Source organism: Passer montanus, unplaced genomic scaffold (genome assembly GCF_014805655.1).
Source record: "Passer montanus isolate IOZ18808 unplaced genomic scaffold, ASM1480565v1 scaffold10, whole genome shotgun sequence".
Taxonomy (NCBI): domain Eukaryota; kingdom Metazoa; phylum Chordata; class Aves; order Passeriformes; family Passeridae; genus Passer; species Passer montanus.
Window position 1 is genome coordinate 28,931,782 of NW_024356505.1, and position 23,511 is coordinate 28,955,292.

The 23,511-nt window shown below is 46.6% G+C and overlaps 1 long non-coding RNA gene across 2 annotated transcripts; it reads left to right on the forward strand.

Moving 5' to 3' along the window:
* The first annotated feature begins 760 nt into the window (after positions 1 to 760).
* On the forward strand, positions 761 to 12,458 carry LOC120504141. 2 transcript variants are annotated; one of them, XR_005627954.1, is made up of 3 exons: positions 761 to 896; positions 7,604 to 7,739; positions 12,181 to 12,458. It is a non-coding gene; the product is annotated as an uncharacterized LOC120504141 (long non-coding RNA). The 2 variants fall into 2 exon arrangements; XR_005627957.1 differs by lacking the exon at positions 12,181 to 12,458 and adding an exon at positions 9,672 to 9,718.
* Positions 12,459 to 23,511: the final 11,053 nt, after the last annotated feature.

Here is a 23,511-nt window from a genome sequence, read left to right on the forward strand (position 1 = left end):
CCTGCTCAAACATTCATTTATCATAATGCAAATGAAACTTGCCATATGTTTTTGTTTTAAAAAACATCTTGTACCAAAGCATAATGTTTCTAATTGTGTTTATAGGCTGGGTTAAAATTGCTTTACAGCAGCTTTTTGCTTTGGGATGGATTGGTTGTGGAGTTTTGTAATCTCTGCCTTCATTACTCGCTCTGTTATCTGTCCTGATTGCTGCTGTGCTTTACTGACTGCAGGATAATTTTGTCTGTAGAAAGGTTGTCACCCTTTACCTCTTTGAACTGAACTTTGTCTCCTTATATCTGCTGGTGGCAATTGGCGCTCCTGCCTTTCTCCTGCAAGGGAGAGGAACCCCCATGGCCCCAGGGACTTGTGCAGCCTTCTGGGTCTCTGACCCATTATTCAGTGCCCCCCTTGCTGCCCCCAGTGTGTGACACAAAACTCTGGTGGTTCTGCTGGCATCTTGCAGCTCCCAGGAGAGCTGCAGGCTCCGGGAGGAATTTTATGGCAAGCACCTTATCATAGGTTATGGCTGAACATACACAAGCACTCCCAGTGACCAGTGTAATCCACTCTTTACTGACATGATTTGACTTTATTTCTTATTTACACAGGGAGGCTTGGGTGGAGTGTTATGTACATGGTATCAGAAAAACAGTCTGCTCCACCTCGGGGCTGCACACGTGCTGGAGCCAGCGCAGCCGCTGCCCCAGGGCTCCAGCAGCCCTTTGTACAGAGCTCTGCACACGTGGGGAGCCTTCCACTCCTCCTAGGAGTGTCTGAGCAAGCAGCTTATAGTGCCCCAGTAATCTTCAGTGCATGGCCAGCACTCAGTGACACTGCCATTTCACAGGGGCAATCGATGAGTCTGCAGGAGTGCTGAGCACAGCAGCGAGCAGGTGAACACGGCTAATCCTTATCAGAGCTGTGCATCCCTCTGGGGCTGCACCCTAGCTACACATTAATATTTGATCATTCGTGAGCAATTTGCAAATTTGTAATGAATGAGTAATGAAATATCCTGGGAACTGTTTGCTCACAAATAATTTCCAGAGTATTTCATGACATATGAGAAATTTGTAAGTATGTAGTTGCCAGTATTGGGATTTGTCTGCTCCTGAGCAAAGTGCTGCTGCAGGACAGATGGACTGGTATCTACTTGATCATATCTGGGGATGCTGTCAGTGTTTTTTTTGTCACAGTGGATAAAAACATCCAACAGCAACATTACAGGGATCTGCTACATATATAATTGAGTGAAAATGAATCAGAAATGCAATATACAGGGGTAATTTATAGTCTTCACTTGAGTATCTCATTTCACAGGTTTCTTCCACAGCCAGACATTTTCCTCAGTTCCCCACCTGCACTCATAGGTACTAAATCCATTTTTCCTTGCTAGTGTTTTGCCAACAGCTTTCTAAAAGTCTGTCATAGTTGAACAGCAGTGAAATATGGGGTTTCAGAACAGGACAGTGGAGTACAGAAAGAAAAAGTCACTGGGAATTTTTGCCTGGACCAAGGTGGAAGAATTTGGAAAAAAGGGAAGATCAGAGCATGCAAAAACCTATTTTCTCCCCTGAAAATACCCATGTATGCTATTGAAAATTAACAGAAACACCAGCAGATGAACTTTTTCCTGGTACTGTAATACAACATGGATGAGTTGGCTTTTAGCCTTCAGTGCTCCCATGGCATATGGAGGTTTTTGCTGCAGCCTGTGGATGACTGCTCTGGGCAGACATCTGCTGGGATGGCTGCAGAAGATGGATGCATGAGGAAGCAGCCAGCATGAGGAAGCACATGGGGTTGAAGCCAATTGCATACAGCCCTTTGCTGATGCTGTATCACACAGCATGTGGACCAGCTGAGTTTGGGCCTCGTGGTGCTGTTTCATGGGCACTGCACCAGGCATCATCATCATCATCCCCAAGGCTCCCAACTCCCAGAGGGGGCAGATCCTCCACCAGAGCCAGCAGTGGTGGGAGCTGCTGGTGCACAGCACTGGCGGGTGTCTGGCAGCAAGAGATCTGCTCCTTCAACAGGCCAGCTTGCAGAGAGAGCACAGAGATAACCCCACACCTTGAATTTAACACCTAACTGCGGCTGCAAAGGCTGGCAGTCTGTGCTTGGGGCCAGCCTGGGTCAGATTGCCTTGCAGGGGCACGTCACTGTCACTGCCATTGCTGTCCCTGAACAGTCCTCTGGGTATTGTGTAAGTGAAAGCTGGACCAAAGGTCTCCTGTCTCTCAGGAAAGCGTCTGATTTGGTGAGCTTTGGGTTAAACATATTCTAAAATACAGAAAAATGCGTGTTTATAAAATTTATAAATAAAATCATCTTAGTCTTCTGGCTGAGGATGAGGATTATGTAATTAATTTTTATATCAGTGGTAAATAAATTATTTTATAATTGTTAAATATTTTTGTATAATGAGCAACATATCCAACAGAACCTGAGTGGAGTGCCCTGTCCAGCTGACCACACACTCATTCTTTGCTCTTCTCCCTGCTTCCTCCAGCCAATCTATATGTTCTCCAGCTAGGAAGAAGAAGCTCTCAAGAACTTTTCAGGTCCATTCCAGACATAATCCACAGATTCCCACCAAATACGGGGTGTGGGAATGGGATTCCAAATATAGGATCACTATGTGCAGTGACACCTGTATAGGCACGAGCATGTGTGAGAAGCCCTGGGTCTGTAGGTTGCACTTCCCAGGCAGCAGCCACAGTTCTCCAGATCAGCCTTTGAGATGATCCATGGAGATCATCTCAGGAGAGATCATCAAACAGGACACCTGTTTCCATGGGCACCATATTTCTGGGCCATGTCCTTAGAGAAGGCATCCTTACAAATGAACTTTCCAGGGCTGATGTGGACTTCTCCAGGGTCCTGGTAAGCAATCTCCTTTGTGTTGTGGCAAAAATTTCTGTCCAGAGCAGACCAGCCCACTTCTGCAGACAGGTTAGAGAAAATTTTTCTCCAGAGTCTGCACAAAATCAGAAATTAATCTTTGAACTTTCCTTCTTTTCCCACCAGTCAAGAAATGTTCACACCATGTCTTAAAAATAAGAAAAAGTGCTTAAAATGCTCTAAAATTATGAGTGTGTGGGAAAACCCCTGCTCGGCCAGAGGAGGAAACAGTAGAGACATAGCAACAATTACTGCTGAGTCTGTTTATGTTTGTTCTCCCCAAAACAAGAATGAAGAAAGGGATTAAATACAATTAGTCACCAGCCACTGGTGAGGGAGAGAAGTCTGCTGAGTCACAGCCACGTTCAGCTTTGTCCCCAGAAAGGTCAGAGCCAGCTCAGGGTGGAGGATGGCTCCTGCACCCCCTCTCCTTGGACAGTGACCCAGGATTGGGGTGCTGCAGGGCAGGTGTTGCTCCTACTGCCCTGCCTGTGCCAGGGGTGATCACCCCTAGAAAGGGACAGGATTGCTTCTCTGTGGGATTTCTCTGCTCCCTCTGTGTGTAGCCACACTGGTGTTTCTGTTCCAGCTTCAGCAGAGTGCAGGATCCAGCCATGTCCTCCTCCCTGCTGTCCAAAAAAGTGCAGCTGCAGATGCACAGGTCTAGAGAGGCAATCAGACACTCTGGAGGAAGACACCTGAAGGAATCTTTCTAGTCTGCTGTTCATAAAGTGGATTATTAAGAATCTGTTCCAGTTGGTGACTGGGATGACTCCCAAGCAAATACATCTTACCTGAGACTTCCCTGCCTAGTGAGTGTGCAGTGTTATCACACAAGCATCTCTTAAAACCTCTCTCTGATTTCTCTGCTTTGCCCCCTCAAGGCAAACAGATGGAAGTTTAATCCTCTCCCCTTAGTGTCTCTGGATTGCAAAGCCTTTGTCAAAAGGGAGCCTGAGATCTTAAAACCTAATGCTTTTTCCTAGATATTGAGATAATTGCTATGGGCTAGACACTAGGAGAATAAAGAAGCCAGGCTAGGCAAACGGGAAATGGCAGGAAGTGAGAACTAGATAATGGAAAAAGTAGTTCAAAATCTTTTTTTTCATGTCTCCATATACTGATTTGTTGCTAGAAAAAATGGAAATGAGCTTAATGGATTCTTCTCTGCTCTGAAGGTTTGAGAATAGGTGCATTGAATTTATGCCAAATTGGGGAAGAGTCTGGGCATTTCTTAGCCAACAAGATTAGAGAAAAGCAAACCAAAAGAAATTAAAAGTTTTTCCCATTCCTGATTTCTAATAGGTTAGGAAGCATAGCAGGTAGATGTAACAGAAACTGGGGTGACTCTCTTCCAGCTTGCTTCTTACTGGAAAGCAGCCCAGGTGTAAGGCACATACAGCCAGGTACAGAGGGGAAGCAAAGCTTAGTGGCTTTGGGATGGATTGTCCTTGATTAGGTGATGCCATGACTGGCTTGGCGGGACTCCAATGATGGCCCTTTCTGCAGGGGGATGTAGAGGGAGCTGACACCCTTCCAGCCACAATTCCAGGATATTGGGGTCCTGCAATGGCTCTCATGCCTGGGATGGCTTTTCTCCTCAGAGACTCTTTGGAAAGCAGATGTTCTTCACAGTGTGCCTCCCAGTGTGTGCTCACACTCATGTGAGTATATGGAAGTCAGAAAAAAAAAATAAAAGCTGTGCAGAAGATTTTACTTTCCAGGCCAATTTACTGCACAAATTTTATTATTGTTAATCTAGTATTTGTGTAGCTCTTGCTGTCTGAATAAAACAAATGACCATAGATGGCTGTCAACTGCTGCTTTCTCCTGAACAGGAAGAATAGCAGCCCTGGAGATGCTTGGGCAGATATCTATTGCTGCAAACCAGTTTTGTGGCATTGACCAGCAAGACAGCACCCATTTCTGCATCTCAGGCTCTATGAGAGAGCACGTCCTTAAATTCATGGCTTTATTTAATCCTCACTGTGTGCAGGCAATAACAGGAAGACTCTTGACATTTTCAGTTGTCAGATGGGGATCACATTCTTGAAGAAATTGTCCTGTCTGAAGCAACTTCTTGAGAGTGGTTCCTGTGCAGAGAGAGTGAGGGGAAGTTCCTTTCACCTCTGGGTCCTCAGCAGTATTTGTAGGCCATGTGCTCTGTGGTTTGGTGGTAGAAATTGTTCCAAGAAGAACCTCAGGGTCTGGCTGTCCATCCCCATTAAGAAGCGATGAGCAAAGTGGAAGCAGCTAATTCAAGTGTTTGGTGACAGTGTTATGAGCAAGGGTACTTTTGTTGCATGGAAAATATATGGTTGTCCCTTTTAAATTGGAGGTACTGTGTAAAATATTGTGGTGTGTCACAGGAACAGCAGCTCCCAGGTAGATCAGACCAGCGTAAAGGCAGAGATCAAACATAACTTTTCCTGTATTGACATAATGCACATTGCAGTTTCAGTCCACCAAAGCACAAAAAAATAAAAAAGATTGGAAGGCAAACTTCACAAATGATCAATGATGTTAATTACAGTTCTCAATGAGGGAGATAATAGCAATGCAAGGGAAAGTAAATACTTATTAACTCTGAGGAGCATCCTGTTATCTGTATGAAAAATAAACACATTTGTCTAAGCACCACCTTAATGGCTCTGGCTATGAAGAGGCAGTGTGCTTACTTCACCCTGATCTTGGCATCATTGCCATGTCTGATGGAAAACAGAAGAAGCTTCACTGGTGCTAATAGGTGTAAAACTGGTCTGAATGGCCAACTGGACCTTAAAATTCACCTCAGCTGGTGCCGGAGCCCCAGCCTGTCACCTAACAGCTAGGGCAGCTGTTAAGTAGCACTATGCAATGTGCTATTGTAATATAGTACATTATACAGCCCCTTCTCCCTCCTGGCCTTCTGAAATCCTTTTGAAGGTCTCATTAGCCCTGTTGCAAAGACAATGGGCACTTAGATTACAGGTAGGTGGGATGTGCTGAAGGCCTCTGGAACAACGATGGAAAACAATTTTAATCTTTTCTTTAAGACCCAGATGACAGTTTTGCTGAAAGCTGTTGTGGTTTCATGTTTGGAGGTGCTAAAAATCCCAGTGGTTACAGGGTGGGTGGCAAGAGCTCAGCATTTCTGGATGTCAGGGCAGGCGTGTCCTCACTGGCCACCTCTCTTCTACCACCCCCAAATGATTCCCCAGTTTATTGCCATTTAAGCTTCATCCCTGTCTCAGAGGTTCTCCATTAGTGGTATAATGAACTGATACAATCCTAAGTCAAAGGCTTCAGAGCTAGTGTGCAGTAAACATAAACATATGTTTAGTGTTGGGTTATAAACTACTGTAGCCAAAGTGGGCAAGTGTTACAAACTTCAAACATGAAACAGATGCAAGTTAATTTGAGGCATGAAAGTGATGACAATAGAAGTGAGCTGTAGCAAGGAAATGAAATGTTAGTTTAGGCAGAAGTTGCTGCAGCTCTGCCGTGCACTGGAAATGCCTGCAGTTTCTGCTGAAGATGGGAAGGCACAGACATACTTTATTGGGACAGCCAAGCATGTGGTCCATATGTCAGAAATGTAAGTCACTGCTGAGTGAATGTGTGAAGGAAATACAGTCTGACAGGGTTTTGAAAGCTGGGAATTGGCTTGCCGTGAGGTCACAGAATCACAGAATAAGCTGAGTTATAAGGAATCCACAACAATCATCGAGTCCAGTTCCTGGCCCTGCACAGGACAGCCCTAAGAGTCACACCTTGTGCCTGAGAGCATTGTCCAAAAGCTCCTTAAACTCTGTCAGGTTTGGTGCTGTGACCACTTCCCTGGAGAGCCTGTTCCAGTGCCCAGCCACCCTCTGGGTGACAACCTTTTCCTGATATCCAACCTAAACCTTCCCTGACACAACTTCAGGCCATTCCCATGGTCCTGTCACTGGTCACCACGGAGATCAGTGCCTGCCCCTCCTCTTCCCCTCACAAAGATGTTGTAGCTGCAGTGAGGTCTCTGCTCAGTCTCCTCCAAACTGAGCAAACCAAGTGAACTCAGGCACCCCTCAGGCACTCCCTCAAGGCCCTGCACCATCCTTGCTGCCCTCCTTTGGACACTCTCTAATCGCTCAATGTGTCTGAGGCTGGGCTGCAACAGAACTGTGGAATGCTTTGGGAAGGGACTTTAAGGATCATCTAGTTCCAGCCCCCCTGCCATGTGTGCCAGGGCTTACAGTGCCAGGGCTTACTGTGCCTGCTGTGCCATGAGAAACAGAGGTCCCACAGTGTGGGCATCCCCTGGGAGAAGGGTATGGGCTCCTCGGGCACTGCTGTGGCACAGCAGCCATCCAGCACTCAAGGGCTCAGTTCTGCCCTTCCCCCCAAACTTCCTCGCCCTTGTTCCCTGCCATGAGAGACTTCCAGGCCCTGGCCAGGGGCTGGTAGGTGCCCAGCTGATGACATGAGTGTCACTAAGGAGGCAGAGGTGCTTCAACAAGGCCAGGAAACCCTTGTGACCACAGGGCTGCCTGCAGTTCCAAGTCTGTCCCTGCCTTGTTCTTGGCTTTCTGCTTCCCTGTCACTGTAGACAAATGATTTAGTGACTCTTCTTGCCAATAAATCCTTGCCCTAGTCGCTTGTACTCTGCTCCTTTGCCTATCATCGGAGTAGTCCTAAAAGCAGTGGTTTGAAGAAGGTTTTGTTTTATTAGGTCCTTGTGAGCTGATGTCCTCCTGGGCCATGCATGTTTCTGTGATTCGCATGGAGATTGTGGAACAAGATGGGTATCTGGTGCTGGAAAGAGAAGAAAAACTCCAAATAAATGCCTTAATAACAGGAGCTCTCAGGTAACCAGGGAAGCTTTTAGTATATTTGTTCCCTCAGTCCCAGATGGGCAAGTGTGTGTGTGCCTCTCAGTCCTGTGCAAGCCTGTGCTTCAGCAGACAGACTGTCTTTGTCCTCCTGCAGTGCTGCCCTGATGTTCTGCTTTCCAACATGTTCTACACCTCTGCCTCAGACAGACTCGGGAGCCAAAAGGGCTACCCACAAAGCAGATGGTTTAAAATAGCTCTCCTGACAAAAAGAGCATTGCTGTTCAGCCTCTCCTCTCGTGGAGCTGCCGTGCCCATATCAACACCCACCAGCAGCCTTCTGGCTCCCAGGGCCAGCAGCCTGCTCAGAGCCCTGCTGCTGGGCACTGCAGCCCCTGCCCTGCCCGTTCAGCCCAGCAGCATCACCGTGCCCCTCCAGGGCTCTGTGCTGCCAGCACACAGCACAGAGCAGAGGCTCACCCTGCCCTCTGCCAGCCCTGCCCAGCCCAGCACCCCCACGCAATTCAGGGCCTTGGTGAGGTACTCGTGGGATTAGCTGCAGTAAAAGTCCTCCTCTAAATGAGAATTTCAGGTTGGGACCTGAAACTGTAGCAGTCTGGAAAGCACCCAGTGGCTGTGCTGTCAGGGAGTGTTCGCAGGCAGTAAAATAAAACCGTTGCCTAATTATAGTTTCACCAAGGGGCACTGTAATGCTGGGGTATTAACTCCCTGCACATAAACAGCGATGGGCAGGGGCTTGCCAGCACTGCTTCTACCTCCGGGAGACAAGCAGGTAACGGTATCACGGTGCCGCCATCCAGACGGGAGACAGCTGCTCCCTGGAATTGCAGGAACATTGACTCATTCAGGACCAAATTACACGGGACGGGGGCAGGAATTACACCTAAGTGTTACCCAGCCCTCCCTTCACCAGGGCGGGGGGGAAAAATCCGGGATTGGGAACGTACAGACCACAGCAGAGTAAGGCAGGAACAAAAAAGGGACTTCCCACCATTTGTGGAAGTTGAAATCGAAACAAACAGAAAAAATCATCAGCGCAGGGAAGGTTGTAATTACTCTATAATCAGCTACTCAGGTAACGAAATCACTGGCACGGTGCTAGTGGGAGGGTTTCAGCTGTCAGAGGAGTGCAGATTAAAGTAGGAAAGCTCAGATGTTGATATTTTTATTTGGGGAATGCTTTTTCCCTTTAATTATTTTAGTCAAGATGATTCAATAAGTAAAAAAAAAAAAAGGCATAAACCCCCCCCCGTCAGATTGCTGGAAGTTACTGTATTAGGAGGAAGGCTGGGGGAGATGGGCTGATGGGAATTTCTCTCCCCACTGAGCTGTTCCTCAGGGCTGGGTACATTGGTCCCAGGTCTGCCCTGCCAGGGCATAAACCCCCCCATCAGATTGCTGGAAGTTACTGTATTAGGAGGAAGGCTGGGGGAGATGGGCTGATGGGAATTTCTCTCCACACTGAGCTGTTCCTCAGGGCTGGGTACATTGGTCCCAGGTCTGCCCTGCCAGGGGACAGGCAGGACCAGGCTGCATTGATGGGGGGAACTCTGCCTGGGCAGGGGCTGCCTGGGTGACATCCTTCTCCAGATGCTCTGGGAGGACGTGCCCTGCAGCAGTGGCTGCAAAGCACACGAGTGACAGGGAGAGGATGCAGGGCCTTGTCTCAAAACTCTGGCTTACACGGATTTTCTAATGCCATGAGCAAGTGCTATATGTCAGTTAAATCCTTCAAATCTTAGGGAAAAATTAGTAGTTGGGTTAGAGCTTCCAGGTGGTGTGTGCCAGGTAAAAGAGTGCAGCAATGTCACTGTCATGCAGATGACCATGAAATGCAACTCCTTACACAAAGAAGGGTAACTCACATGGGCAAGGGAAAGAACTGGAAATGCTCTGCCACAAGGGTGCAAGGTCATATTTCATTTCTGTAGTGTTTTCTCTCCTCAGGAGGCAGCCAGCAACTAAAGCAAAGCTCTAGTCTCTGAAGAATTCCCTAATTAAAGTTTGCCCAGCTCCTTTGCTGCTCCAAGATGTCTCTTAGGAACTGCTCAATTCATACAGAAGGTATTTTGCTTTGTGTATATGAATCTTTTTTATTATTATTTTTAATTCAAAATCAAAATGTCATCCCTTCAGGTCAGGATAGATGTTGTTTGACATAGAAAGGGTTTTTGGCACGTTGAATTAAACCTTCCTGACTTTGGCAAAGAATGACTGCAGGGCCAAGATAATTAACAGGGGCTGATTTGGTGACTTATCTCCCTAGTTCAGTCCCAGCAGCACTGCCTGCTACAGAGCTTTGATAACTGCTGCTGGACACCCCACAAAGCACGAGTTTAATTGTCTTTCAGGAAGTTTTTCTATCAACCACTTCTCTGCAGTTTGATAAGTTCTGTTGCTTTGGAAAAGCCTCCAGACTTCCTGACAGGTCTGAATTTGGTCTGTGAGAAGCATGGGTGGCCCTGAGGGCCCTCATCCTTCAGCTGCCCTGCAAGTGCTGCTAATGCCCCAGTTGCTTGCTCACCCATCCTTGGCTCCCTATGGAGTCCATCAGTGGGAAACCCAAACAAGTTTATACAAGAGTGCCCAAATTCAGAGAGGGCAGCTGTGGAGGATGCTGTGGGACTGAGCTTGAGAAAGTGTATAGGGAAAGACAATAAGATTACCTCCCTGTTACACAGTAAAATTACCTGGCCTAAATATTAGTGAATTTGCCCTAGCAGTGACTAAATTATATGTTTTGAAAGATCCTTTCTTTTTTTCACACAGAGAAATATGAAAAGAGCAATTTAAAATTGCTTCTGTTTCTTTGTATGGTAATCTGAAAACATCAATGCTCAGACTCACCATGACTGGATTTAAAGGCAGTAAGAAGCCATTTTATCTCCAGCTCTTTCTTAATGGGGGTCTGTGGTGATGAAACCCTCTGCTGTGCAGCCTCCCTTTCACTGGGTATCTCTGGAGTCCCCATTGTCTCCAGGTGAAGGCTGCCAAGAGTGCTGAGAGGCCTTCCCAGCCCAGTCAAGTTTATAGATGCAAAGACCCAACAAGGGGATTAGGTGACACACAGTTTTAATTTCAGTTACTTGTTCAAAGCAAAAAAGGCTTTATAAGGTCATTGGTATGTATCACTGCAGAAGGACTACCTGCACTAGCTGCCTTTTATGACCTGCATCTCCTCAGCAAGTTGGCCAGGTGAATATTTCTGAGTAGGGTCTGCCTCCAGGAGCTCTGCTTCTGCAGAGAAAGCACAACGTGGGTTTGGGGGGCATCACCTCTTGCTAGCCAGGGAGGTTCCAGTGCTCACCTGAGCAGAGCTGCCTCTGGGACTGCAGCACTCAGATCATCACAGGTTTGTGTCCTCACCCAACTCTTTTCCCCTCTGAGGGACAAGAAGGGTATTAGTTTTAGCATTATCATGGCTTTAGCCCCCTGGGTGCTTGCTCTTTAGGCACCACACTTCTCCATAGTTACTCTGAGGTTGTCAGCTAATGGGTCACAGCCACTTCTGAGCCACAATGGATTTATGCAGGTGAAGCAGAGAAGCTCCACAGCTCAGTGCCTTTTCTACTCAGACCTGCACAAAGTTCAGCTGAACATGAACACCAAGAGCTGAATTTGGATCTGCTGGCCAAGGCTTTGATGTAATGTTTGCTCAGCAAAAAAACTCCTCTGATATAAACTGAGTGAAAGTATCCTGTCTGGCTGAGTAGAACTGGATATATTCTCTGCACAAGCTGTGTTAAGCTGTGACTTAGACTCTCCCAGCTTTTAATGTATTTCCTAAGCTTTCCTGCTGAATGTTTGCACCATTTCAGGAGAAATAGGGATTATTTAACTGAAAGAGCTTTGATAGATTTGAAGGCTCTGAAGATCAGCTGACTTGCAAAGGGAAAAGAGAGTATTTAAAACCAAAGCAAGGGTTATTCTGAGGGTTCATTCTTTACTTGAAGACAGCTTAGGAATGATTTAACAGGGTTAACTTCAGAGAGAAATATCCTGAAGTCCTCTAGGAGACATATTCTTGCAAGATTGCCAGCTAGTTTATAACTGAGATTCCTCATTCTCCGTGGGGGTAATTACTGCAGCTGGGTTGGAAAGCTTCAGTATTAAAACAGCAGTCAATGAGCTACTGAACACAGGCTCAAATCCACAAGGAGATTCTCAAAGCCTGAGCTGATTAGAGCAGAATAAATCTTGGACTGGATTGCCTGTCCCTGCCTTAATGTCTTGCACTAAGGGGGTTATGGTATGAAATGGGGTAGTTTGCAATGAGTGTGTCATGCATGTTATCTGAGAAATGAGCTTTCCTTTTTCTGGGAGCTTGCCTGAAAGAGCCACTTAGAGTGGAAGCCTGAGGTAAGGAGTTCAAGGCCAAGACATGTGATATCCAATAGCAACATATTTAAAAACCCCCAAAAATCTCCAAACCCCCCAATTTTTCTTTCTCCATCAGCCATGAATGTCCTGAGTTGGAAAGGACCCACACAACCAGCAATTCCAGCTCCTGGCCTGGCACAGGACAACCCCAAGAATCATCACCCCATGTTCCTGAGAGCATTGTCCAAAGTCTTCTTGAATGCTGTCAGGCTTGGTGTTGTGACCACTTCCCTGGGGAGCCTGTTCCAGCATTTGACCACCTTGTGGCTGAAGAACCAGGCTGAGGAGCCAAGTGACCTGTTTTGATCAATGCTTTCTGGGCAGTTGCTTGTCTTCAGTAAATTCCAGAATAAAGTCCACATACTTTAAGGCCTGTCAGTGCTTCTGCAGTCTGAATGGGTGCATGAGAACCTCTCACTCCTCTGCAGGGTTGTGCCCAGCCCTGTCTTTCCTGCTCTGTGGGATGAGGGTCTGGAGGGTGCTCCCAGGTTCCTGGGCTGCTGGGTCTGCCATGATGTGTCTCCTGATGGGTTTCACAAGGAGCTGCTGCATCGCTCTGCTCCTGCTCTCACATCCTCTTGTTGTGACTTTCCCATCCCATCACCCCATCACCTCTCTTGTTGACAGCAGGACCAGAAGTCCCTGATCCAGGCAAAGAAGAATTTTCTCCTTCCTTTGGCTTCGGAGGAGATGCGGAGTGGGCGAAAAGGAAAGGGAGGGAGCAGCTGTGAGTTACTGTATTGCATGTTGGGATGTGAGCTCAGAACACACCAAACACAGAAATGTAAGTCACAACACAATTTTTTCCAACCCTGATGCAGTGCTGGGTGCTGCTATGTGTGCACTTCAAGAGCACTTGTTTAGGGAACTCTGAAAGAACACACGCCTCAGCCTCTACTTCCCATTTCAGTCTGCTTGTGTTCATTGGTTCACCTGAGCATGTTTGGTTTATCTGCACAGAAACCACAAAGAGGATTTTTTCACAAAAAATGGCTGATGTATTTTACCAATCATATTCTGAAAGAAACAGTTAAATAAATAATTTTCACTTTTTTTGTTTAAACTTGGAGACAACTGGAAAATGATCATTAGAGGGAAAGATTAAATACCATCAAACTAGAGACACATGTAGAGTTTGTCTGGATGTGGACATGGTCTTTTTGAAGTTTATTTGGAGATTTTTTTCTTGGTAACATTGGTGACTTCTGCCATTTCCAGCTCTCTCTGGCAGTTTTCAAAGTGCCCTGTGACTACAGGACATGTGCTCTGCCAAGGAGCCCTTTTCTTAGGGGCTATTTGAATTTCAAAAACATTGTTCCTTAAACAACAAGAAACAGAAGTCAAATGTGAAGCAATAAATGTTTCTGACAGAAGTAGCACAGTGACCAGTAGGGAGTTTGGAGGGCGCTTGTCTGTGCTCCTCCCATGCAGGCTTGGTGAAGCAGGAAGGATTTCCAGCCTGATGTGCTCTTAGAGCCTGATTCAGGATCCTCACTTGCATTTCCCATCCCTGGGCCAAAGAAAAGTCACTTTCTGGGTCTGAGGTTGTTGGCTGCATGTTCAGCAAAGCCCTCTGCAGACCCTGGCCACCTGGAGCCAGAGCAGCAGCAGGTACTAACAGCAGGGCTCTGGCAGTGTTCAGAGGCTTCCTTGAGCTTTGGCTGGTGAACAGCTCATTCCCCTGCTCTTACTGGGGGATCAGGAAGCAAGTCATAACAAATACCTGTGTTTGAACAACAACTTGTTTTCAAAAGCTGGAGCAATTGTGATGATTTGAAATTGTTGACTAGTGGATCCCAGGGCAATCACTGTGGAAAGGAAAGGGATTTTTCCCCTTTTAGGCTTCTGGAAACGCTGGCAGTGCAGTGTGTGTCAGGATAGCTGCCATTTTTATTCTCCTGTTGTAAGGTTTGGTGAGGTCTTGCAGGGTTAAGTCAGGTTTAGGACCTTAGAGCTAGTGAGGTTTTGGTCCTTCCCTTGAACTGCAGTTGGAGCTGTCAGGGAACATTGGACAGAAGAGCCTTTTTATTCCTTTTATCAGAGACTTTTGGATGCCAAAACCATGCAGCATAAATGCTGCTGATGGGATGGCTCTGATGGCTTCCTGGTGGCAGGAGGCTGCAGCCCTGGTCCTTCTTGCCAGGACTGCTGGAGGTGCCTTTCCATGGCTCTGCTATTGAGGCTGTTAGCTTATCATGATCCTGGAGAAATATCCCTAACACCGCAGTCCTCATTGCACTGGGCCACCTTCTATGAACATCTTTTTTACAGGCATGTGTAGAAGTCTGGTTTCTGTTTTGGTCTTTTTATTTTATTTTTTTTTTGGTTGGTTTGGTTTTTTCCCTTAACAAAAAAATTCCCAAGGTCTCAGCTATGCTCTGATGCTCCATGAGAACATTTTTGAACTCTTAGAATTGTTTACTGAACAGGAAAACCATTTCTTACCCAGTTCCAACTCTGCCTGGAGCTCTGTGGAGGCATTGCCTATGCCTCCTGGAACAACTTCACCTACTGGAAACAGTGCCTGTGGAATCCTCCTTTTTTCCTTTTCTTTTTTTTTTTTTTATCTTCAGTCCTGTCATCCAGCTTTGTGAACTGCAGGCATGATGTTTCCTACCATTTTAAAAGAGGCTGTTCATTGAAAGATATAAAAGCATAAACAAAAAGTTCATGTTTGTTGGCACAGTTTTTAAATGCAGACATCTGGGTTAGAGATGTGAGAAAATTGTAAAGAATTTGAAAGGTTCAAAGGCTCATGTTATTAAAGTTTTAATAATCTCCTTTTCTGCCTAGCCCCAGCCCCCTGCTAGTCTTTGAATCTTGAAGGAAAATGCCGTCTGAACAAGATTACAGTTAATTAGGGTAGGATCTTCTCTTTGAAAGCCTGTAGGAAGCTGTCCTGCCTTTTTATTTTTCAGACTAGAGTGAGCTGTGTGTAGGAGGAGATACATGGCAAAAAAGCACTTGAGTGCAATGTTTTAATTTAAAGACTCCAGGGGCTCTGTCAAGTTTCTATAACACAGGGGATGGTATTTTCACAATCACTTTGCTTTGTAATCCCCAGAGAAATAATTCACCTTGAGGTGAAATTCACACCTTGTAGAGGGGCCCAGGGAGGGCTGGCAATAAACATCAGTGCCTATAGACACACACCTATGGACACAGGAGCCTATAGACACACACCTATGGACACATGCACCTATAGACACAGAGCCCCCACAGACACACGTGCACAAAGCCCCGTGTGCAGCAGCTTTGGGAAGTCTGGGGTGAAAGGATAAGGCTGGGTGAGTCCCAGCTCCTGCTGCCCTCCTGGTGCAGGGTGATGAGGAACCACAGGGAGTGGATGAAGCCTTTGCTTTGTTGGCCATGCATGGCTTGCCCGAGGGCTGGCTCTCTTGCTGTGAAGGGCTGGAATCTGTGGACTCCCCATCCCTGGATGAGGCTATGAGCAGCTTTGTGTAGTGGAAGACTCTTGGCTCATGGCAGGGGGTTTGGAACTAGACGATCTTTAAGGTCCCTTCCAATCCACACCATCCTAGGATTCTGTGACTGCAGCTCCGGGCATGCAGTGGGCAAAGGGATTTGGTGGCTCTGAGTGCTGGCCCTGCAGCACCATGGTGCTGTGTGTGCTTCTTGTGGCATGAACCAACCTGTTACCTCCTCATGCTCCTGATGTTTTACCTGTGTGCTGGCTGGTGTGTCCCCAGCAGTGCCAGTGGGAAGCCCACAGCACCTGCTCGTGGCTGATGCACTTCCACAGTGACTGCAGGCAGCTTGCAAAGGCGGCAGATCTGCACCCACCTCCCCACTTTGCCCACATCATCCATCTCACCCATCTCACCCATCCCCTGCACTGCCAGCTCTTGTGGCCCCTTCTCCAAAGAGCTTAACCCTCTGCTGCTGCATGGACGTGCAGTGCTGCTGCCACCGTGGGTGACATGCAGGGGCATGGCTGCTCGGTCGGAGAAGTCACAGAGTCCCAGAAGCACAAAAATGCCCTGCTGGACCCTGCATGGTGTCACTCATCCTGCAGTAACTACAGCGAGAGTGTGCAGGGAGCACGGTGCTGCTGCTGTGTCTGCGGGCACTCCTTGGCCAGCGTTCCCAGCTGACCCACACTGGGTGCTCTCGTGGTTCTTCACAGCCTCTGCCATGGGCAAGCAGAGGGAGGGAGGGTTAGGGCTGAAGATTTGTCTTAAAAAAGGAAATGTATCTTTTTTTTTTCCTCTGAGTTTGCTATAAAAAATATAGCCAGTTATATTTCTGGTCTATTTTTTTTTTAGTGCTCGCAAGATGTCCTGAGGGAGCTATTTTTTTTTGAAAAATAGGGCGTTAAGTACCGTAATTTCCCTAACATAACAATTCCTTTTTTTTTTCACTTTCTTTTTCTTTACACTCAGTGGCTTATAATAGCAGTGCTTTTCCTCATCTCCTCCTGTCTCTCTAGTCTGCTAACAACCCAATTAGTGAGTGCCCAGAGCATGAAGCATTCCTGGCCTTGCTGCTGTTCCAGCCAGTCATTAACTAGGTGGAGAAGGTTTAACAAACACTGGAAAAAAAAGTAAATGTGTTTTTTAGAAGTTGAGTTTTACAGCATTAAAATAGAAAAGGTAGTAAAAGAAGGGATGAGGGGGTGGGGGGGAGTAAACACGTTGCCAAAATACTAAGTCAATTAGCTTAGGTGAAGGGCCAGGATTTTCTGGTGTAGCCTAGAGTCTGGAATTGCTCTCACCAGTAAAACACTTCCAGAAGGTCCAAAGGGCAGCTATGCTGCTTTTTATTTCTTTTACTTTAATTTTTTTTCCCATAGATTTTGGTATTTAGGCCTAAAACTCCAATGTTAACAAAGTTATTCTTCTGTCTTTCTGGACATCACTGTATCTTGGACACTTTATACTCCACTACTGGGAATTTTCTCCATGTGTGTTTGCTCGAAAATTATTTACTGAACTTTAAAGTTCTTTGGCCTTAAGAGCATGAAATCAAAGGCTCAAGAGTCTCACAACCAGTGTTCCTGGTAAATCTTCTCAGCTTTATTTGGGTGCCCAGACAGAGCTGGTTGATGTGAGACCACCAGCAGCACTTGAATTCAGCAGCGCAGGCTCACCGTGCAGCAGGAAACAGTGCCGGAGAGCGGCAATGAAGGGACAGCAGAGAGCAGTCCCTGGCTCTGAGCATCACTGAAGATGCTGCTCTGGGTGCACAGGAGTGCTCCGCGCTGCTGAGCACACCGTGTGACCGGAGCACCCACTGGACACGGCCAAGGGAGTTGCTTTTGGGAACACACAGAATGCTGGAAACACCAACCAGGCAGGTCAGGACCTCATTGCACTGAGCCGTAACAAACCCAGCGGTGGAAGTGGTCCGTCATCATGTTTGCACCTCGTTACCACTCAGGCAAGCTGTCATACAGAGAGCTTGCCTGCTCTTAGGAAACTTCCTAAGAAATTCAGGGTTGGAGTCAACAATTGCTTAACGTACAGCACAAAGAGACCGGGTTTGCTAAATTCACACTTTCCAAATGAAAGGCTGGATCACTCTCGCTAATCGTAAACCCTCCCATCCCCGAGGTATATTCCCACCTGAACCTCCCAAAGCAGCACAGCCCTCGAGTGCCCTGCCTTCAGCTACCCGACCTTTGAATGAGCGGATGGCACGGAGCCCAGAAGTGGAAAGACCTGTTTGCACTGATTATCCTAGGTGTCATTAACAGGATTCTTTACAAAAAACTCCCTCCTTTGAAGGGCAGACATCCCCTTGCATGTGAAGAATAACTGGCTATCGGATTTATTCGTCCTTTGCTGTGACCTCTCCAAAACCTGGGACATCTTTGAGCTGGCTCCTCCCAGGGAAAAAAAAAAAAAAAAAAAACAAAAAAAAAAAAAAAAAAAAAAAGAAGAAGAAGTTAAATTTTCTGTGTTGACCTGCCCGGTTTTTAGGTGGTTTTTTTTTTTTTTTTTTTTTTTTTTTTTTTTTTTCCCCCCAAAGGTTTTGATGAGATGGTCTGTGAAATAAAATTTAAAATACTCTATTGTCAGAATGAGTCTGTGACCCAAAGGTGCCAATCACCTTCTAAATGAATGCCTGAAGCCAAGTGAATTGGGAAAGTCCTTAGCTGTAATTCCTATTCAGAAGTTCTGATATGAGGAAGCTGTAGAAACGCAATGGTGGTAAGTGCGTTTGTCAGGCAGCTCCTTTTGAAAAGTGCTGGTGCACATGGCTGCTGTTCAGAGAAACAGAGGTGGGCGGGAGGAGGTTCTGATATGAGGAAGCTGTAGTGTAGAAACGCAATGGTGGTAAGTGCGTTTGTCAGGCAGCTCCTTTTGAAAAGTGCTGGTACACACGGCTGCTGTTCAGAGAAACAGAGGTGGGCGGGATGTTCTGTAGCCTTCAGCTCTGCCCTTGGCATGGGATTATCCCCTGGAAAGGATATAGCATACCATTAAGTTCCTCTTTGTAAAGGTAATGAGGAATAGTGTCTCTTGAAGACTTGCAGAGAAGGCTATAAAACTTATTGGCATGTACTTTTTTCTTCTGTTATTACATCTCGGTTTATGTGATAAATGAAACTCCTACGGAAGAAAGCCTAATGTTGGCACATAGGAGGGGAAGAGCAGCAAGTAAACATATACACGTAATTCTTGCCAATTTACAGCAGAATCTAGAGTTATTACCAAATGCTGGAAAACTCATCCCAGATTTTCCTTCACTGCGTGACGTTTGCACTATAATGTGTTGACAAGTGTATCTTCATTCCTCATTGTAGACTATGTGTTGGTTAGTGGATAATCACAGAATATTCTGAGCTGGGAGGGACCCACAACGATCACGAAGTCCAGCTCTTAGCCCTGCACAGGACAGCCCCAAGAGTCACACACTGTGCTTGAGAGCATTGTCAAATTCTTCCTGAACTCTGTCAGGCTTGGTGCCGTGACCACTTCCCTGGAGAGCCTGTTCTGGTGTCCAGCCACGCTTTGGTTGAAGAACCTTTTCCTAATATTTAACCTAAACCTTCCCTGACACAACTTCAGGCCATTCCCTCGGGTTCTTCCCTGGCCACCACAGAGAGATCAGGCTTCCCCTCATGAGGAAGATGTTGACTGTGATGAGCTCTCCCCTCAGTCTCTCCAGACTGAAGAGACCAAGTGACTTCAGCCTCTCCTCATACAGCTTCCTCTCCTGTCCCTTCACCATATTAAGAGATCAGGCTTCCCTTCGTGAGGAAGATGTTGACTGCGATGAGCTGATGAGCTCTCCCCTCAGTCTCTCCAGACTGAAGAGATCAAGTGACTTCAGCCTCTCCTCATACAGCTTCCTCTCCTGTCCCTTCACCATATTTGCTGTCCTCATTGGATGCTTTCTCACAGCTTCACATCCTCCCTACATTGTGGTGCCCAAAACCGCACGCAGGACTCAAGGTGAGGCTGCCCAGGGCAGAGCAGAGCAGGACAATCCCCTCCCTTGCCCTGCTGGCCGTGCTGAGCCTGGTGCCCCCAGGACAGGGTTGGCCCTCCTGGCCCCAGGGCACTGCTGGCTCAGGTTCAACTTGCCATGGACCAGGACCCCCAGGTCCCTTTCTGTGGCACTGCTCTCCAGCCTCTCATTGCCCAAGAGCCTGGCCTGTTATCCCAATCACTTGGAGCAATGCTGGTGTGATAATTTGTGCAGTAGCAATGCAGATGTGGATCTGAGCAGCCCAAGTTTCTGAATTAGTTCACGTTCAATTCTTGTGTGTGTCTCTGTGTAGCTGCAGTTGCAGCAATATGCTCTGCACTACTACCTACAGCTTGGAAATGTAAACAGGGTCTGTTGGTTTAAGCACATTAGTGTGACACACTTTATCAAACTAAAATGGAACAAAGCCTAAGGCATAACTTTGCAAAATAGGTACACCATCTCACTACTTACCAATATTATTCTATTAAATTAAGGAATGTGCTTCTGCCCTGTATCACACAGAGATAATTTAAGACAGAATTTGGTTCTTTCTTTGTAACATTTAGAGCTGAAGTAGAAAAATATTGTATAAGAATTTTTGAAAGAGTCATCTGGGACTTTCTTGCAGGAGTAGTAAATACAAGTTAGATTTTAATGGTATTTGATATATAAAAATAATGAAATATAGGCCAAAGAACACATTCAAGTTTTGTACATTTCTTGTACAGCTATTTATATAATATTATTATTACTGCACCGGTCATATGGCAGGAAACTCAGTCCAGTGACCTGCTAACTTTTGTATGTGAGAAACGTAACAAACCCAAGGACATTTACCTTCATCAGATGCATGAAAAGCAGGTTCAAAAGAAAGGAAGTAAAGTTTCTTATAGTGGTCATTAAAAATTGCTGGATGATGAAACTTTGGGAAGAAATGTATGTGACAAAATTCCGTAGTTCACTAACAAGGACTTTACAACTTGATTTCTCATAGGAAGTGGAAATGGGAATGCTGAGGTGTGTTCAAGACCTAGCCTACAGTTGGAGGCAGACAATGTTAAGGAAAGGAAATAATTAACCATGAAAGGCACCAAGTGGTTTAATAATTGTTATTCCAAGAATGAAAGTATCAGTACAAACGGGACTGGAAAGGAAAGTTGGATAAACACAACTGGGGAATACGCTGTGTACTGAGCTGATGGGGCTACACACAGGAAGGATCAATTTATTATCTGATTTGCTGGGTAAAAGAGAGATAATGCTGAAAAAAGATTGAAGCAAACCATGAGTAAACAGGAGTCTGGGATGAAATGATCCCCTTACAGCATTTTTTAATGCATGGTGCTTGTTCATCTCAACCAGCTGTCCCCAAATGGCAAGGTGGTCTGGAATGGGCCATCCTGCCCCAGCCCTACCCCTTTTGCTCCCCAGGAGGCTGCAAAAGCTGCCTGGAGCAACGATCCAGGTTTGTGACATCTCTGCATTAGGCTGAAGCTCAGTGCCTGGAGAGTGCTCCTTTCCACTTAGGTCTGCAGCTGCTGGAACAGGCAGGCAGGAAAAAGGACTGTCTGCCCCATCCTGGGTACAGGCAAGTGCAACTCCAGAGGAAGGAAATAATTTTGTTCAAAAGGGAAGCAAAACTAGGCTTAGCTTGCAATAAATGTAGATGAATTTCTAAGTAAATTTAGAAATTAAATGTTACTACCTGGAACTGGCTGGAAAATAACAGATTTATTTGGGAGGTAATTAACCATCCTTTTTAGGGAGCTTTTTCTGCTTCTTAATCTGGCTAATGGGGCAGTGCAAAGCTGCATGAAAATTTAGAAAAGACCACAACTCAGACGGAACTTTCCAAACCTCTGCAACATTTCCTATTCCTATTTTTTTCCTATTTCTTATTCCATTTCCTATTTCCAAACCTCTGCAACATTTCCTATTGAATTTTCACTTCAGGTTTTCTGAATGTCTTATTTTTTTTCAAATTGTCTTATTTTATCTTAAGAGTCTCTCATTGTAGTACTGAGCTTTCCAGTAAGTCCTGAAACTGTGACAGATGGACAAAACACCATGTCTTCAGAAAGGCCCCAGGATCCTGGCTTTGTGTAACTGAATGGTGCAGAAAGTCCTTCATTGTCTTGAGCCAGCTCAGATGGGCAATTGCTCTTCATCCTGCGCCTCACCTCATGCCATCCCATGCTCAGCAGCTGAAGCTGCTCAGGGATAAGGATTTACTGAAAAATCCAGAGAATTTAGTGATAGAGGTACATGTCAGGTGAGTTTCTTTAGCATTGTTTATGGGTTGTTTTGGGAAAGTAATTTCAGGCTCTCCTATTTCAGCAGGTTTCTCCTTTTCCATCCTTTGTCTCCCTCCACTTTCCCCATTTTAATTTTTGTTGCTCCTTTTTGTTGGCATTAGTAAAGAAGGAACTGTCTCCTGGTTTGAAGATTGGGATTGGTTTAATGGTGTATTCATCAGCCGCCCATTGGTGAAACTATAGTCCAGGGTTCAGCTGCATAGAGTGTGAACTGTTGACTTCAGTGGCATTTTTCTGATTTCTAACTCCATTGAGCAAAAGCTAACACATGCAAAGCTTGTTTTCTTTTCGGTTGACTTCAGTGGCATTTTTCTGATTTCAGCATCTGAGGACCTCCCTCTAACTCCATTGAGCAAAAGCTAACACATGCAAAGCTGGTTTTCTTTTTTTTTTTTTTAAACAAAACCCCTTGCTGGCAAAGTGCATCTGATGAACCATCATCGGAAAAATGCAGTTATTGTGGACTTGGTCTCATGGTAACAGCAACAATGAGGCTGTGGTAAGAGCTTGGGGTTCACTGGCAATGCTGAAAACACAAGAAGCACATCCGTGCTGGAAGGAGCTCTCTGTCTCCATCAGCAGCCAGGTGCAGCAGTGCTGCAGGTGAGGCCTCTGGCCCTCGGCACAGGGGGGGTGGAGCTGTGGGGTGCAGATGTGTGTCTGGCCTGGGTGAGTTGGGGAGCTCTGGCTCGTGAGCCCCCTCGGCAGAGGGGGGTGGTGGAGCTGTGGGGTGCAGATGTGTGTCTGGCCTGGGCGAGGTGGGGAGCTCTGGCTCGTGAGCAGACAGAGACAGCGCCCAGCAATGCAGCTGGCAGAGGAGACAGCGTCCAGCAATGCAGCTGGCAGCAGAGACAGCGCCCAGCAATGCAGCTGGCAGCAGGGACAGTGCCAGCAATGCACTGGAAGCAGGGACACACCCAGCAATGCAGCTGGCAGCAGCGGCCGCTCCTCGCAGGGGCACTCACCATGCAGCCCCTGCCCCAGCAGCACTCATTGTTCTGCTTGGTCCAGGGCTCCTCTCACCCCTCGAGCAGCAATCCTTCCCCTGCTCCGGCTGGATGCTGTCACACTGCTCCTTGGGTGACCACAGTGGTTTGACACAACGCAGCTCCGATGGGGAGCTGTCCTGCACATTTATGTGGGCTTCCTTGGAAAAGGCCCACGGACATCTGGTCTGAATCTTCCTCCCATTCTCATCCACATCCCCTGTCTCTTCCTGAAAGACAATAAATAACTCCTGGGGTTGATACTGCACGCAAGGCTGGACTCATGGCCTGGCGCGTCCCTTCCCTCAGTGACTGGTGCGGATGGCAGCGAGAGCGCTTCTCCAGAGAGGTGTGGGCAGTGGAGGGCAGCCAGGGGAGCACATTGTTCCTCTCTGCAGGGCTTTGATAGACGTCTCCTCTTCCTCTCCACTCTGGTGGCAGGAGGAACCAGCCCATGATTTCTCGTGCAGCCATGGAGTATCAGCTTTGGGGATGCTCTTGCTGCTTTAGGTCCAATTCACCCAGCAGGATGCTGATTGATGCTGTGGCAGATAATGCTTCTCCATACAGCTTCTAGTACAGGAGAGGCCCTGTTGGACCTAGATAGACAGGACAGATGCAGGGCTTGCCTTTCTTGAACCAATCCATCACACTTTTAATTGTCTA